Below are 12,153 nucleotides of genomic sequence, written 5' to 3' on the forward strand. Positions count from 1 at the left end.
TCGCTGTGCGTGTGCGCGTGTGCGCATGTGCTCTAATTATCTCAAACAGCACAGCTTGGGATGGATGGAGACTGCCCACCTAGCCTCTGCCTCAGTAGTAAGTACCCAGGCTTTCATTTTCGTCTGCCCAAAAATTGAAGGGACCACCTGACTCCTGAGTCAAGTGCTTCATCCTTCTATTGGTGGTACATGAGGTGGAATGTAAGTACATTTACTCAAACTAGTATACATCATTTTTAGGTGCTTTTATTAGAATATTTTAAATTTCCAATACTTTTGCTTCTGCTCCACTATGTCAGAGCCAAATATTTTTTACTCCACTACAATTACTTGTAGTAGCCGGGGTGGCAGCACCGAAAATCTGAGAGGACCTGTGATGTCATGACATACTTTGTCATAATTTGTGTTTCTTTTTTTCTTCTATTCACTTATTCACCCCACCAAAGTCAACCAATATAAGGCAACATTTCATCATACTTTAAGTAGCATGTGACATGTCAAACTAGGGGGTTTCCATGATTCTGGAATATGGCCAAATTTAGGCCAAGTTTTAGTTAGTTTTTCATGCAAAACTAATGTTAGGAATGCATTCAGGCTCTATTCTTTTTTCACCTCAATGCATGGTAAAAATGTCAGCACACAGAAACCAGGTTCAAATCAGGGGTATAGAGTAGCCCAAACATTTAGATTCTCGTAGAGGTTTTTTTTCCGATTCTGGCGAATCTCTCTACGAGAGTCTAAAAGATAACCCCGCCCCTAACGTCGAAGAAGGAACGTTTGTGCCTCAAAATCACTCTTACCTTGTACAAATGCAAAATCTAAGCTGCTTTAAATGTTGCCCCACTTGTTTGTGAGGTGTTCGCAATCAGATTAAACACAGCACATGCTTATTTTTCAATGAAAAAGGTATTTTAATCTCTCTCCATTGTAAATGCGCAAGTATTTAGCATTTACAATGGAGGATTCAGAAACAGAGTGGATTAAAATACCTTTTTTATTGAAAAATAAGCATGTTCCGTGTTTAATCTGAGTGCGAACACCTCACAAACAAGTGGGGCAACATTTAAAGCAGCATAGATTTTGCATTTGTACAAGGTAAGAGTGATTTTGAGGCACAAACGTTCCTTCTTCGACGTTAGGGGCGGGGTTATCTTTTAGACTCTCGTAGAGAGATTCGTCAGAATCGAAAAAAACCTCTACGAGAATCTAAATGTTTGGGCTAGGTATAGAGCACCGAAGTCCTGACGTAACTCGCTCATCCCTTCGATTCCCCTGGTTCGCGGAAGTAATTTCTCTATGGAGAATAACATGGGGTGATCTTAATATCGTCTACTATAAGCGTTGTGGTCCAAAAATAAACAAGCTGTCTCTGCGTTATTGTCAGGGAGGTGTCTCTGTATCGTTTGCAACAGTCAGTCACTCATATATGATACAGTCTGCTTCTAGCGAAAATTGAACTAATTCAGTAGCAGTAACATTAGCGTTTTCTCTCAGTCAGTTCATTCTTCATATCCATATGAGTAAAGCGCCCGGGATGAAATGTTTATTTTTCAAACACAGTTCTTATGTGAAGCAATCTAAAAATCCTCCTATGGCGATTTCAATGCAACTAAAAAAATACATGAACCTGGGGACTGACGCCCTCTACTGAAAGTGACGTCAGACTTCGGTGCTCTATAAGAGGAAAGTTACATGGTGCTGCTTTAATGTTTAGCAGTCAAAGCATATTGTGCACAGATTCTAGTATGAATGCATGACATACTGTATAGCGTAATTACTACTTGTTACCTTTGGCTGAATGGGTTGTCCATCCATGTTGCACAAAAACTGTTACTTCTAGGGTTTTACCCTGGTTAAATAGAGGGTATGTGCCTGACATCATCATCATACAAGGAAGTTATGCATGCACGCCTACTGAGTGGCAAAAAAATACTTTCTGGCCTTGACAGCCCATACATCCAAACAAAAAAATCCTATCTGATTGCATTAAATTACTTTAAACAACATTAAATTAACTTTGCCACTCGATTTGCCACTCGATCTGCTATTCACTTTATGCATGCGCATACCCTCTATAAAGGATCAATAAAATGATTAGAAAATGGTGCCAAATAATAATTAAAAAATCCACACTATGACCAGATTAGATAACTCAAGTAGAGCTTCTCAGGGCTGCGTGTTCATCATCTTAACCACTTTCAAACGGCATTCCTATTTTGGGCATGACAATCTTTTCTTTTCCAAAACATTGTGAAACTAGCACACTTTGTGCGCCAGATCGGTTGACTAAGTCATAGACCGTGACGAGTATGCAGAAGTGCCGTTTACACCTGTGCTTTGTGTCCGTGATATACATCACTGACTTGACCTCTGCATTTTCAACCCAGCTTTGTGGGTGTTCGCAGTTTCCCTTTCCGTGATGTGATGGACTGATTCTACAGCGGCGACACAGCCTGCCCAGCATGGAAAAAACACGGTCAGTGACCAAAGATAAATCGCTGCCTGCCTTCGATCAAAATGTATTTGTAGTTTGTGTGTGTGTCCCACTCTGATCACACTGCCACATAGATGCGAGCGTGCCGCAGGCCCGCGAGCTTCTAGTACAAGCTCATGGGTTGTCATATGCAAGTTGTGCAACACATGGTAAATCAGCCCATAATATTGAATAATAGGTTGCAAATGGTTATAGCGGTGAGGACCTTTTCTAATCTTAGCCCTAGCCATTACAGCTTTACAAAAGAAATAAATTGTCTTAGGCTGAGGCCAATTCCATCCATTACTGTGACAGTCCCAGAACAATATCCTCATATTACAGCAGATTATTTGATTATTGTTTTTATCATAGTTCCGCTCCATCCTCTTTAACAGAGATTGTGTATTTTTATTATGTACAGGAACTACACATAAATCTCAGTTTCCTCTGGATTCGTTCGTGCTCAAGGAATGGAGGCAAGAGGGAGAGGGCACCATGTTGTTTTACTACCAGGTGTGATACTGTAACAAAACAATATACCCACACACCAGAATAACACAAATACTTAGGCTTTTGTTTTATTAGTGGACTAATTTGTGGATAACATATCAAATTTGGGGGTCCTTGTAATTGACAAGGTTGAGAATCACTGACCATTGTTTATAAGCCGCCCAGTGGGGATGTTTAAGTTAAAAGGGATGTGAATCACGTTAGTGGACACAGTCCTGCACACCCATTTCCATAACACACCCTACTAATGTAGGTCATGACTGTATTTGAGAGAGGCAGAGGGTTGACACGTGTGCATGGCAATTGTTTCTGATGGATAATTGTGAGGATGCAGACGTCGCTGTGACTGCCATATACTTAGGAAGTATAGAGCCTATAGGCCTTCAAAAGTGCCAGACCAAAAAGCAGCACTATACGGTTCACATGCAAACAAATGAACACACAATTGGCTTAAAATCCTACTGACCACTCCGCAACGCGTTTCGAGTACAAACCTCTTCCTCAGGCAGGCTTGCTGCCCACCAAAAGTCACAGTTAAACACTCTGTTGGGAAAGCTCTGTTGGGGTAGCCTACTTAGGACGAGCACTACTTCAGTCAGTACAATGACATGCTCCATCAGCTCATTATCTACTGGAATCTCCTGGAAAATCCAGTGGCGCCGATCAGAGAATTAATAATTATGCCGTGGATGTCAAGTTGTTTGTGACATTTTTCCACCCGATGACATTACGTATGTTTGTTTGGGACATCTTTGCAGTTGTAATAATAAGATATGCAGTGATGCTCAACCTTTTTCATTTCAAGGAGCCCAGAGGTTCAAGTTTGTACTTTATTGTTACTTATTGTGTACAGGTACATACGAGTAAAACCTATTTTGTTTAGGCTCAGTTTGACATGAGTTAGTCCGTAATTGATCCACTGTTCCATACCATTTTTATCTCTTGGATTGATTGAATATTTTATTAACAGTTTGCAAAAAAAGGTACAGTGGTACAGATTCATACAGAAGGAAGCTAAAAGGATAACCCAAAAAAGCCCAGGGCTTATTTCCATTGAGGTCAATTCATCGAGACCCCAAGCTACTGTATAATGTGAAATCCTTTGTGTGAATGTAACTCTGAGAGTACAGATGGACCCAGATGGCCCCTTACGGGTCCAGTTGTTACTCTCTCAGAGTCACAGGACCCCTGGTGGACCTGACGCTGAGTAGGGCTGTCACCATTACAAATTGGTGTTGACGATTTATTGTCACACAAATAATTGCAATTATCGATTGAATTGTGTTTTTGACATTGAACATTGGGACAAGAATATACTTTTGTTGATAAATACCTGACATATGCAAAGAACGAAATACATTATTTTTATATAAAAAATGTAAAAAAATAACAGAAATTGCTGATCTACAAGCTTACAACGCGTCACAAAGTGATCGTTGTAAGGTTGTAGAAATCGCTATAACATTATCTAAGCTTGTAGATCAGCTATTTCAGCTTTTTTAATGTATTTTCTAACATGGAAACGATTATGACAATTGTGACAAAAAGAATCACGATTATCTCAAATAATTAGACGATTATGTAATACTTGTGACAGGCCTAACGTTGAGAACCAGTGATCTAGTATATTATTATTTATGATTTTAGAATCTTGTAGAGTGTCCCTCAGTGACAGATACACAACAGCACGTCGACCATCACTCCCCTATAGCCCTTCCTCCTCCGCCAATGTGGTAGTGCATGGGGACAGTGGCACAAGTGGCCTATTGTGACTAAAGAGTATTACCCCGAGAGAGGGGGGGGACAGACAGCATGGCCTCAGGGACATCAGCAGATTAGCTATGACATTAACCCCCCCATCAGCCCCCCACACACACACGCACACACACGCGTGCACACACACACGCCGCGCACACACACACACGCCGCGCACACACACTGCTACCCATAATCCCTCAGACAGTCACTTCCCGTTTCAAGAGCATGACCGCTGAGACAAAGCAACAGATCATGTGCTTGTGTGTGTGTCTTTTGTGTGTGTGTGTGTGTGTGTGTGTGTGTGTGTTTTTGTGAGCATGGGTTCAACATATTCTGATCTGCCACCCAGGAGGTGGTGAAAGGACAGAGCGGTTAGGAGCAGAGGGGTGCCCGATAATGACCATATTTTTGTGAGTATTTTCTTTAGGTATGTGGTTGTATTTTCGCTGTACAGTACAGTACGGTTGAAGGATGGGGAGAGTGTGGGTGGTGGGGGTGGGGGTCAAAGCTGTGTATTACAGTAGCATATGCGCGTCCTGCATTCTGTGGGGGGAGGGGACACATGTCATGTTCGTTATAGTTTACAGTGTGCATTGCCAAAAGCAGCACTCATAAATCTCCCATGCTTCATGGCTGAGTGGCTGAAGTATTATGCATTGATTAGAATCGCATAGAGAGGTTCTTGAATACAGTATACTGGCTCACCCCACGGGTCAATGGACTGTAGAATCGATACTGTGTGTATGTGATCAGCCAGAGAGCTCTTAACACTGTATGTTAATGTGGTGCTTCTCAAAGTGGGGCTCGGGGACCCCCAGGAGTCCCTGAGGGGGTTCCAGGGGGTCCGCAGCAAATGTTAGTTTATAAAGCATTCGACTCCGTTTATTGGCTATTAAAAAAGGCTTTTTTGAAGCTTGTGAGCTTCAAAATATCTTTAACAAATGGAGACATTTTAACAGCACAAATCTTGTATGGAGGTCCCTGGCACAAAATATTTTAAGATGGGCGTCCATTGGGCAAACACATAATTAATTAGGGGGTCCTTGACGCGGAAAAACTAACACGAAATGGTGACAGTTTTGTTTTCTCTCATTTATTTTTATTTAAGCATTTAATAAATATGAAATGTATCATGTTTCTCTTATTTCGAGCCGCTGAACCCACATTGGATATCTGTTGAGTATCACAGTCTTTCTGTAAAGCATTCATCCCTTCAGGGTTTAGAAAGCAGAACTGTAAAGCCAGCGCAGCAGTAATATGAGAGTAACAACAGAGACAGAGAGAGAATGGGCTCGCTCTGGGACAGAACGCGACGTGGATCGAAGATCTGTGTGGAAGTGAAACTGACATGAAGTTGACCTCGCAAAGAGAAAATAAGAAAAGGTGCCGTGAGAATTGAGGAACCAGTCTCTGTCTAAAAAACAAAACAACCAGTTCCTGTTTTCTGTCAAACAAGTGGTGACGAAAACATCTTTAATTATCATTATTTACCACTTGAACCCTTTGAACCTTGAATCTACTTAAATCGACTAATGTTTGGTGAAGAGATTTGGTGTAGACGGAAAATAATAATCAAAGTATATAAACTTTATTACAGGCTCGTGGCCCACAAGGTAAGACAGTACATCACATATACAAGAATACAAATAAATAAAAATACAGTACATTTACCCAGCCCCACAAGTTACTACTCTAGGCGAGGCACTCATGCCAGTGTCCTCTGATGGTAGAAGTGTACCTTACAGAACTACGGCCTGGGTCTGTCATCTGTCCAATGAGTCTATTCAGTGAGCGATCCAACCTGCTCATGCATTTGAATGTCAGGTTCCTCAACAGAGCCACGAATGTAGTGAGACCCAATGGACAGAAAAGCCCACTGGCTCTAGTGCTCCTGGGTTTTTTTTAACAGGATTCGAAGACAGTCATTATAGGCTACTTGCAGTTTGCGTAAGCTCTCCTTCTTATACAGTTGTAACTCGAGTCCGGTTTCTCTTAACAGTGGTTCCCAAACCTTTTAGCTCAACACCCAAAAGAGAAATTAGACGTTTTCCAGGCAGGGACCCAAACTACTAGTGCAGATGCAGATCCACAAGCTCACACAATATTTATGAAATACTTTAGAATTTTTTTGCAATTGTTTTTAATTGATGAAAAGTTGTGATTATTTTTGTTAAAATCTTTTGATTTAATCTTTTTTTTTAAAGGGGGTCATTTACTTATGAGTCGTGACCCATAAAGACGTGCTGCAAGACCAGAGGGTTTAAATAGATTTCCTTTCCTAGTATGACAAAAAGACCACCGTGTTCAAAAAAACTCACAAAAACAAAAACCACACATAGTCCATCTGGGGTACGGTGGCCTTTTGTGCCAACGTTTATCAGATCCATGGCGTCTCGGGGTCCAGAGAGAGCCGCGTGGGTCCCAGCTGCCTTTGAATCTTTATCAGCATTGAGGTATTACTGCCTCTTGGCAATAAACAGTTTGAGATGCCATGATATACTGTAGTGTACAGGGACATGGAGAGCTGAGTAAACACCGGATCGATGTGGGATGAGCCTTTTTTTAGAGTGCCGTTTATGAGGAGGAGAGACGGAGGGTGTGTCGGAGCCAAGGTCACGTCGGTGACAACTCCACCGTATACCGTCCCTATAGTCCTTGTGTTTGGAAGGTGGGATGGACGACGCATCGGTGACATGTGTGTCTGTGTCATTGTTCCGTAAATTCATCTTGTTGGCCTTCCCTTATCTTCTATGTATCGTCTCTGGCGGGTGGAATCCTCATATGTCCAAATAACTTTTGAGGATACAAATTCAAAAATGGCAAAAGTAGCAGATCTACAGGCTTGTAGATCTGCTACTTTTGATGTTTTTGTGTGACGCTGCAGTATGATAAAGTAGGGCGTTGATTTAAAATATGGAGTTGGGAGGTTTCTGCCCGACAGCAACGATAGTCTCTCTCTCTCTTTCTCTCTCTCTCTCTCTCTCTCTCTCTCTCTCTCTCTCGTCCTTTGGGATGCTTGTTTGTCTCAGCGTGTACTTAATACAGGCACATCAGGTGTGTGTGTGCGTGTGTGTGTGTGTGTGTGTGCGTGCGTGCGTTGCGTTGCGTGCACATCATTAGCATACCCTGTATCCCCTGACCACAGATTGTGGTGTGAAAGCAGGTTGATGGGTCTGAGCTTCTGACACATGCATGGCCACATATCTTTTAATTACCACCTGTCAGTCTCGCACGCACACACTCACACGTGCACACACAAACACACTCACAAACGCACGCACGCACACACAATAACAGCAGACACGTGCGCACACAGACACATTCTCATCCATCTAATGGATCTGTCTTTGCTTTAACTGGGCTCATATTTCACTCCTTTAGTGAGGGAAGGAGCCAGGCCAACAGGTCCATTACGGAGAGGAGAGTAGAGGAGAGGAGAGGGGAGGGGAGGGGAGGGGAGGGGAGGAGAGATGAGAGGAGGAGAGATGAGAGGAGAGAAGGAGGGGAGGAGAGAAGAGACGAGGAGGGGAGGGGAGAGGAGGAGGGGAGAGGAGAGCAGAGAAGGGGAGGAGAGAAGGAGGGGAGCAGAGAAGGAGAGGAGAGATGAGAGGAGGAGGGGAGGGGAAGAGGAGACGGGAATAGAACAGAGGAGAGAGGAGGGGACGGGACAGGAGGGGATGAGATGAGATGATTGGAGAGGAGAGAGGGGTATGAGAATTGCATAGGGAGATGGGGAAGGTGATGAGGAGAGAGAGAGCAGGGGCGGGGATACGGCTTCAGGCATACTGCGGCAGCAGCACAGCGAAGTGACGTTATGGCCGATTGGCGAGAGAGAGAGAACACACACACATACACACGTCCCAGAGGTCTGCCAGGCTAAAGTAGACAGAAGCACACACACAGAGGCACATGGACTGAGCCACCACACACACACACACACACACACACCCCCTCACTGGCATACAGATGATGGGACAGACAGGACACTCACTCCTCTCTCTCACAGCGTCCATAGTGTCCTGATGCATGCAGAGGGTGAGTGAGTGCATGGGAGCTCGTCTTCTCTTTAGCTTATTGTTTCTATCTGGACTTCTTCTTCTTGTTTTGGTTCTCAGTTGGTGAACTTGTACACACCGACCGACCCATGTGTCCGTTTTTTTTTGTCTTGTCTTTGTGCAGTGTGTCACTCACTGTGATTGGAATTGGGATGTCATCTTTGTAATAGCTTTGCTCTTTGGCCTGCGTGCGTGCGTGCGTGCGTGCGTGCGTGCGTGCGTGTGTGTGTGTGTGTGTGTGTGTGTGTGTGTGTGTGTGTGTGTGTGTGTGTGTGTGTGTGTGCGTGTGCGTGCGTGCGCGCGCGTGCGCGCGTGCTTGCGCAGTAATATTTTAACAGTATTACTGACACGATTACACAAATTATTACTGCATTATAATGCAGTGTTTCCCCAACTTTTTAGCCCTGAGAGTGAGACCCCAAAGGAGAGATTTAAGAGAAAATAGCAGAGAGAAACTTCTAATTCATGGAACTATTTATGCAAATCTTAGCTTGAATTTCTTTTCTAAGAAATTCCTTTTTGGGGGGACTGTTTTGAATGTAAGTAAAACATATTTTCTGGTGACCCAAGAATGGGTCCCGGCCCAGTGTTTGGGAAACGGCGATTTAATTGGTGGAGGTAGAGAGGCATACAGTACAGGCACAGACGAGTAACGGGAAAGAGAGAGAGAGAGACAGCGAGGGCTTAGAGATAAATAGGGGAGGGGGTGAGAGGGGTATCCCGTAACCAGGGGTGACATGATGCGATCGGCCTGAGTCAGCAGTGCTACGATCGCTGGATGAGTCAGTGCAGCATGCGGCTGTGTGTGTGTGTGTGTGTGTGTGTGTGTGAGAGAGAGAGAGAGAGAGAGAGGGAGTGAGAGTGTGCATGCTTCAGATAGCTCAGCTGAGAATACCGATGGCACACCGCGAGTCTCCATCGCCATTCGTTGTGGATGCTTGCACGCCTTAACGCCTTTAGATTGAAGGGATGCTCATGGTATGCTGAGTTTACGATTGTGTGTGTGTGTGTGTTCAACAAATAGTTTGTGATTAACCTGGAGTCTACAGGAGCTTATTAGCTTATGCTTATTAGATTATGCTTTCATAATCGTACTGCGTTAGTGTATGAATGAACTGGTTTCATGTCACTGCTTGCATGAAGAAAGCGTTTGTCATTTCCCTCCAGCCGTATATATCCACGGCCCATTCATACATCTGACTCACTACAATCACACAGGACAGAGCCGGTCCAATGGCATTTCTCCTTCCTACAAAAACACTGACGAGAACATAGATTCCATTGAAGGAAAGTGACTTTGAAAAAAGAGCGTAGTCACCTCCTGGGCTTGCCTTATTGGACCCTCCTCCTCCTCCGATTGGCTGAAGACGTTCCGCTTGTGTTTTTTCTTTCTGTTTGTCACAGCAGCAGCTTCCTGTCTCTGTGAATGGCGAGGCAAGGCGCGGGGCCAATGGGACGGCAGCACTGAGGATGCAACGGTGATCCAGGAAAAAACACTCTCCCCCCCATTGTTCCTGAGACGTTCAGAGAAGTGTGACCTCCTCCTCACAGCCTTCACCGCCCGGCCGGCCTGTAACGGCACAGTGCAACACTTCACCGGTAGGTCCCAGCTGACATATATCGGGCTTAATTTATTAATAACACAATTGTTCTTGTTGTTGTTATTGTTATTACACTATTGTTGTTGAAGTCTAAAGGTGTCTTACTGGCACCGCTTGTTCATTCAGTGGGCAGTTTTGACACCATCATCGGGTGCAGTGGTGTAAAGTAACTGAGTACATTTACTCAAGTTTTGTACTAGAGATGGAGCTCGAAACCCGATACCCGGAAAAACCCGATGACACGCTTATTGAGTACCCGGTAACAATAAGCTTTGTGCTTATCAAGCCTGTTATAACAAGTAAGACGCGCAAACGCGTGAAGCGAACGCAGCTCGTGTGTGTGTGGTTGTGTGTGTGTGTGTGTGTGTGTGTGTGTGTGTGTGTGTGTGTGTTACAGCTGCGCCCTGTGTGTGTGTGTGTGTGTGCTACAGCTGCGCCCTCTAGTGGCGTGACACAACAGCGTGACACACACACAGACATTTAGCCCTTGCTGTCATAGTAAGTGGCTCACTGCGTTCGCAACAATCAACACAAGAGGCGATCAAGAAATAAATCTAAGCACAAACATGTCGTTTAAAGTGACGGTACACACATTAACCAGTTAACAAGTTCATCAATATTATTTTCCAAAAGTAAAAAGGTCAATTGCCTTCCGTTCCGTCTGTTACAAAAGTACTGTATTGGTTCTGTTCAGAATGTATTGTCGTCTCCCGTATTTCCACAAAATAATAGAAAATGCTCGATAGTGGGCTCAATAAGAACTCGGCTCGATAAGCCTGACCGAAAATTAACTAGCTCCATCCCTACTTATATGTACAATTTTGAGGTATTTTTGCTTTACTAGAGCATTTCCAATTTCCAGGCAAATACTGCACAAGGATTGTTAGAAGGCTTCAGTCACTAGTTACTGATCATTAACACATACAGTTACCTCTTCAGCCCTACAGTATACATTTTGGCCATTTGAAAATAGCCGATCTACAAGCTTGTGAGCTCTACCCATTGTGAGCTTGTAGATCTGCTATTTTCAAAATATTTTGTATACGTTTGAAAACCTGAAACGGGACATTCTGCACTGAGTAGCCTCCTTTTGGCACTTTGTAGTACATTTTGATACCAATACTTTTTGCACTCTAATTCATGTACATTTTTACTTGTAACAGAGTATTTCCACATTTTGAAAAAAAAATTGTGAGTACTTCCACAACTGAAGGTATCCGACCACCCCTGGTCAGATACCTTCTGTGGGGGCTTGTCTTCCACCACTGAAGGTGTCCAACCACCCCTGGTCAGGTACCTTCAGTGGTGGGTGGTCAGATACCTTCAGTGGTGGGTGGTCAGATACCTTCAGTGGTGGGTGGTCAGGTACCTTCAGTGGTGGGTGGTCACGTCAGGTACCTTCAGTGGTGGGGTGGTCAGATACCTTCAGTGGTGGGTGGTCAGGTACCTTCAGTGGTGGGTGGTCAGGTACCTTCAGTGGTGGGGTGGTCAGGTACCTTCAGTGGTGGGTGGTCAGGTACCTTCAGTGGTGGGTGGTCGGATACCTTCAGTGGTGGGTGGTCAGGTACCTTCAGTGGTGGGTGGTCAGGTACCTTCAGTGGTGGGTGGTCAGGTACCTTCAGTGGTGGGTGGTCAGGTACCTTCAGTGGTGGGTGGTCAGGTACCTTCAGTGGTGGGTGGTCGGATACCTTCAGTGGTGGGTGGTCAGGTACCTTCAGTGGTGGGTGGCCAGGTACCTTCAGTGGTGGGTGGTCGG

At 44.3% G+C, this 12,153-nt stretch overlaps 1 protein-coding gene across 1 annotated transcript in view; it reads left to right on the forward strand.

Moving 5' to 3' along the window:
• Nucleotides 1-5,129: 5,129 nt before the first annotated feature.
• The window catches only part of LOC310861950 (uncharacterized protein), a gene marked incomplete at its 3' end in the record, with an annotated part of 23,082 nt that continues 16,058 nt past the window's right edge, over nt 5,130-12,153 (forward strand). The window contains exons 1-2 of the mRNA XM_083769687.1: nt 5,130-5,151; nt 10,201-10,395. The remainder of the gene's footprint in view (nt 5,152-10,200; nt 10,396-12,153) is intronic.

The sequence above is a fragment of the Protomyctophum parallelum genome, assembly GCF_964188405.1.
Source record: "Protomyctophum parallelum genome assembly, chromosome: 7".
Classification (NCBI taxonomy): Eukaryota; Metazoa; Chordata; class Actinopteri; order Myctophiformes; family Myctophidae; genus Protomyctophum; species Protomyctophum parallelum.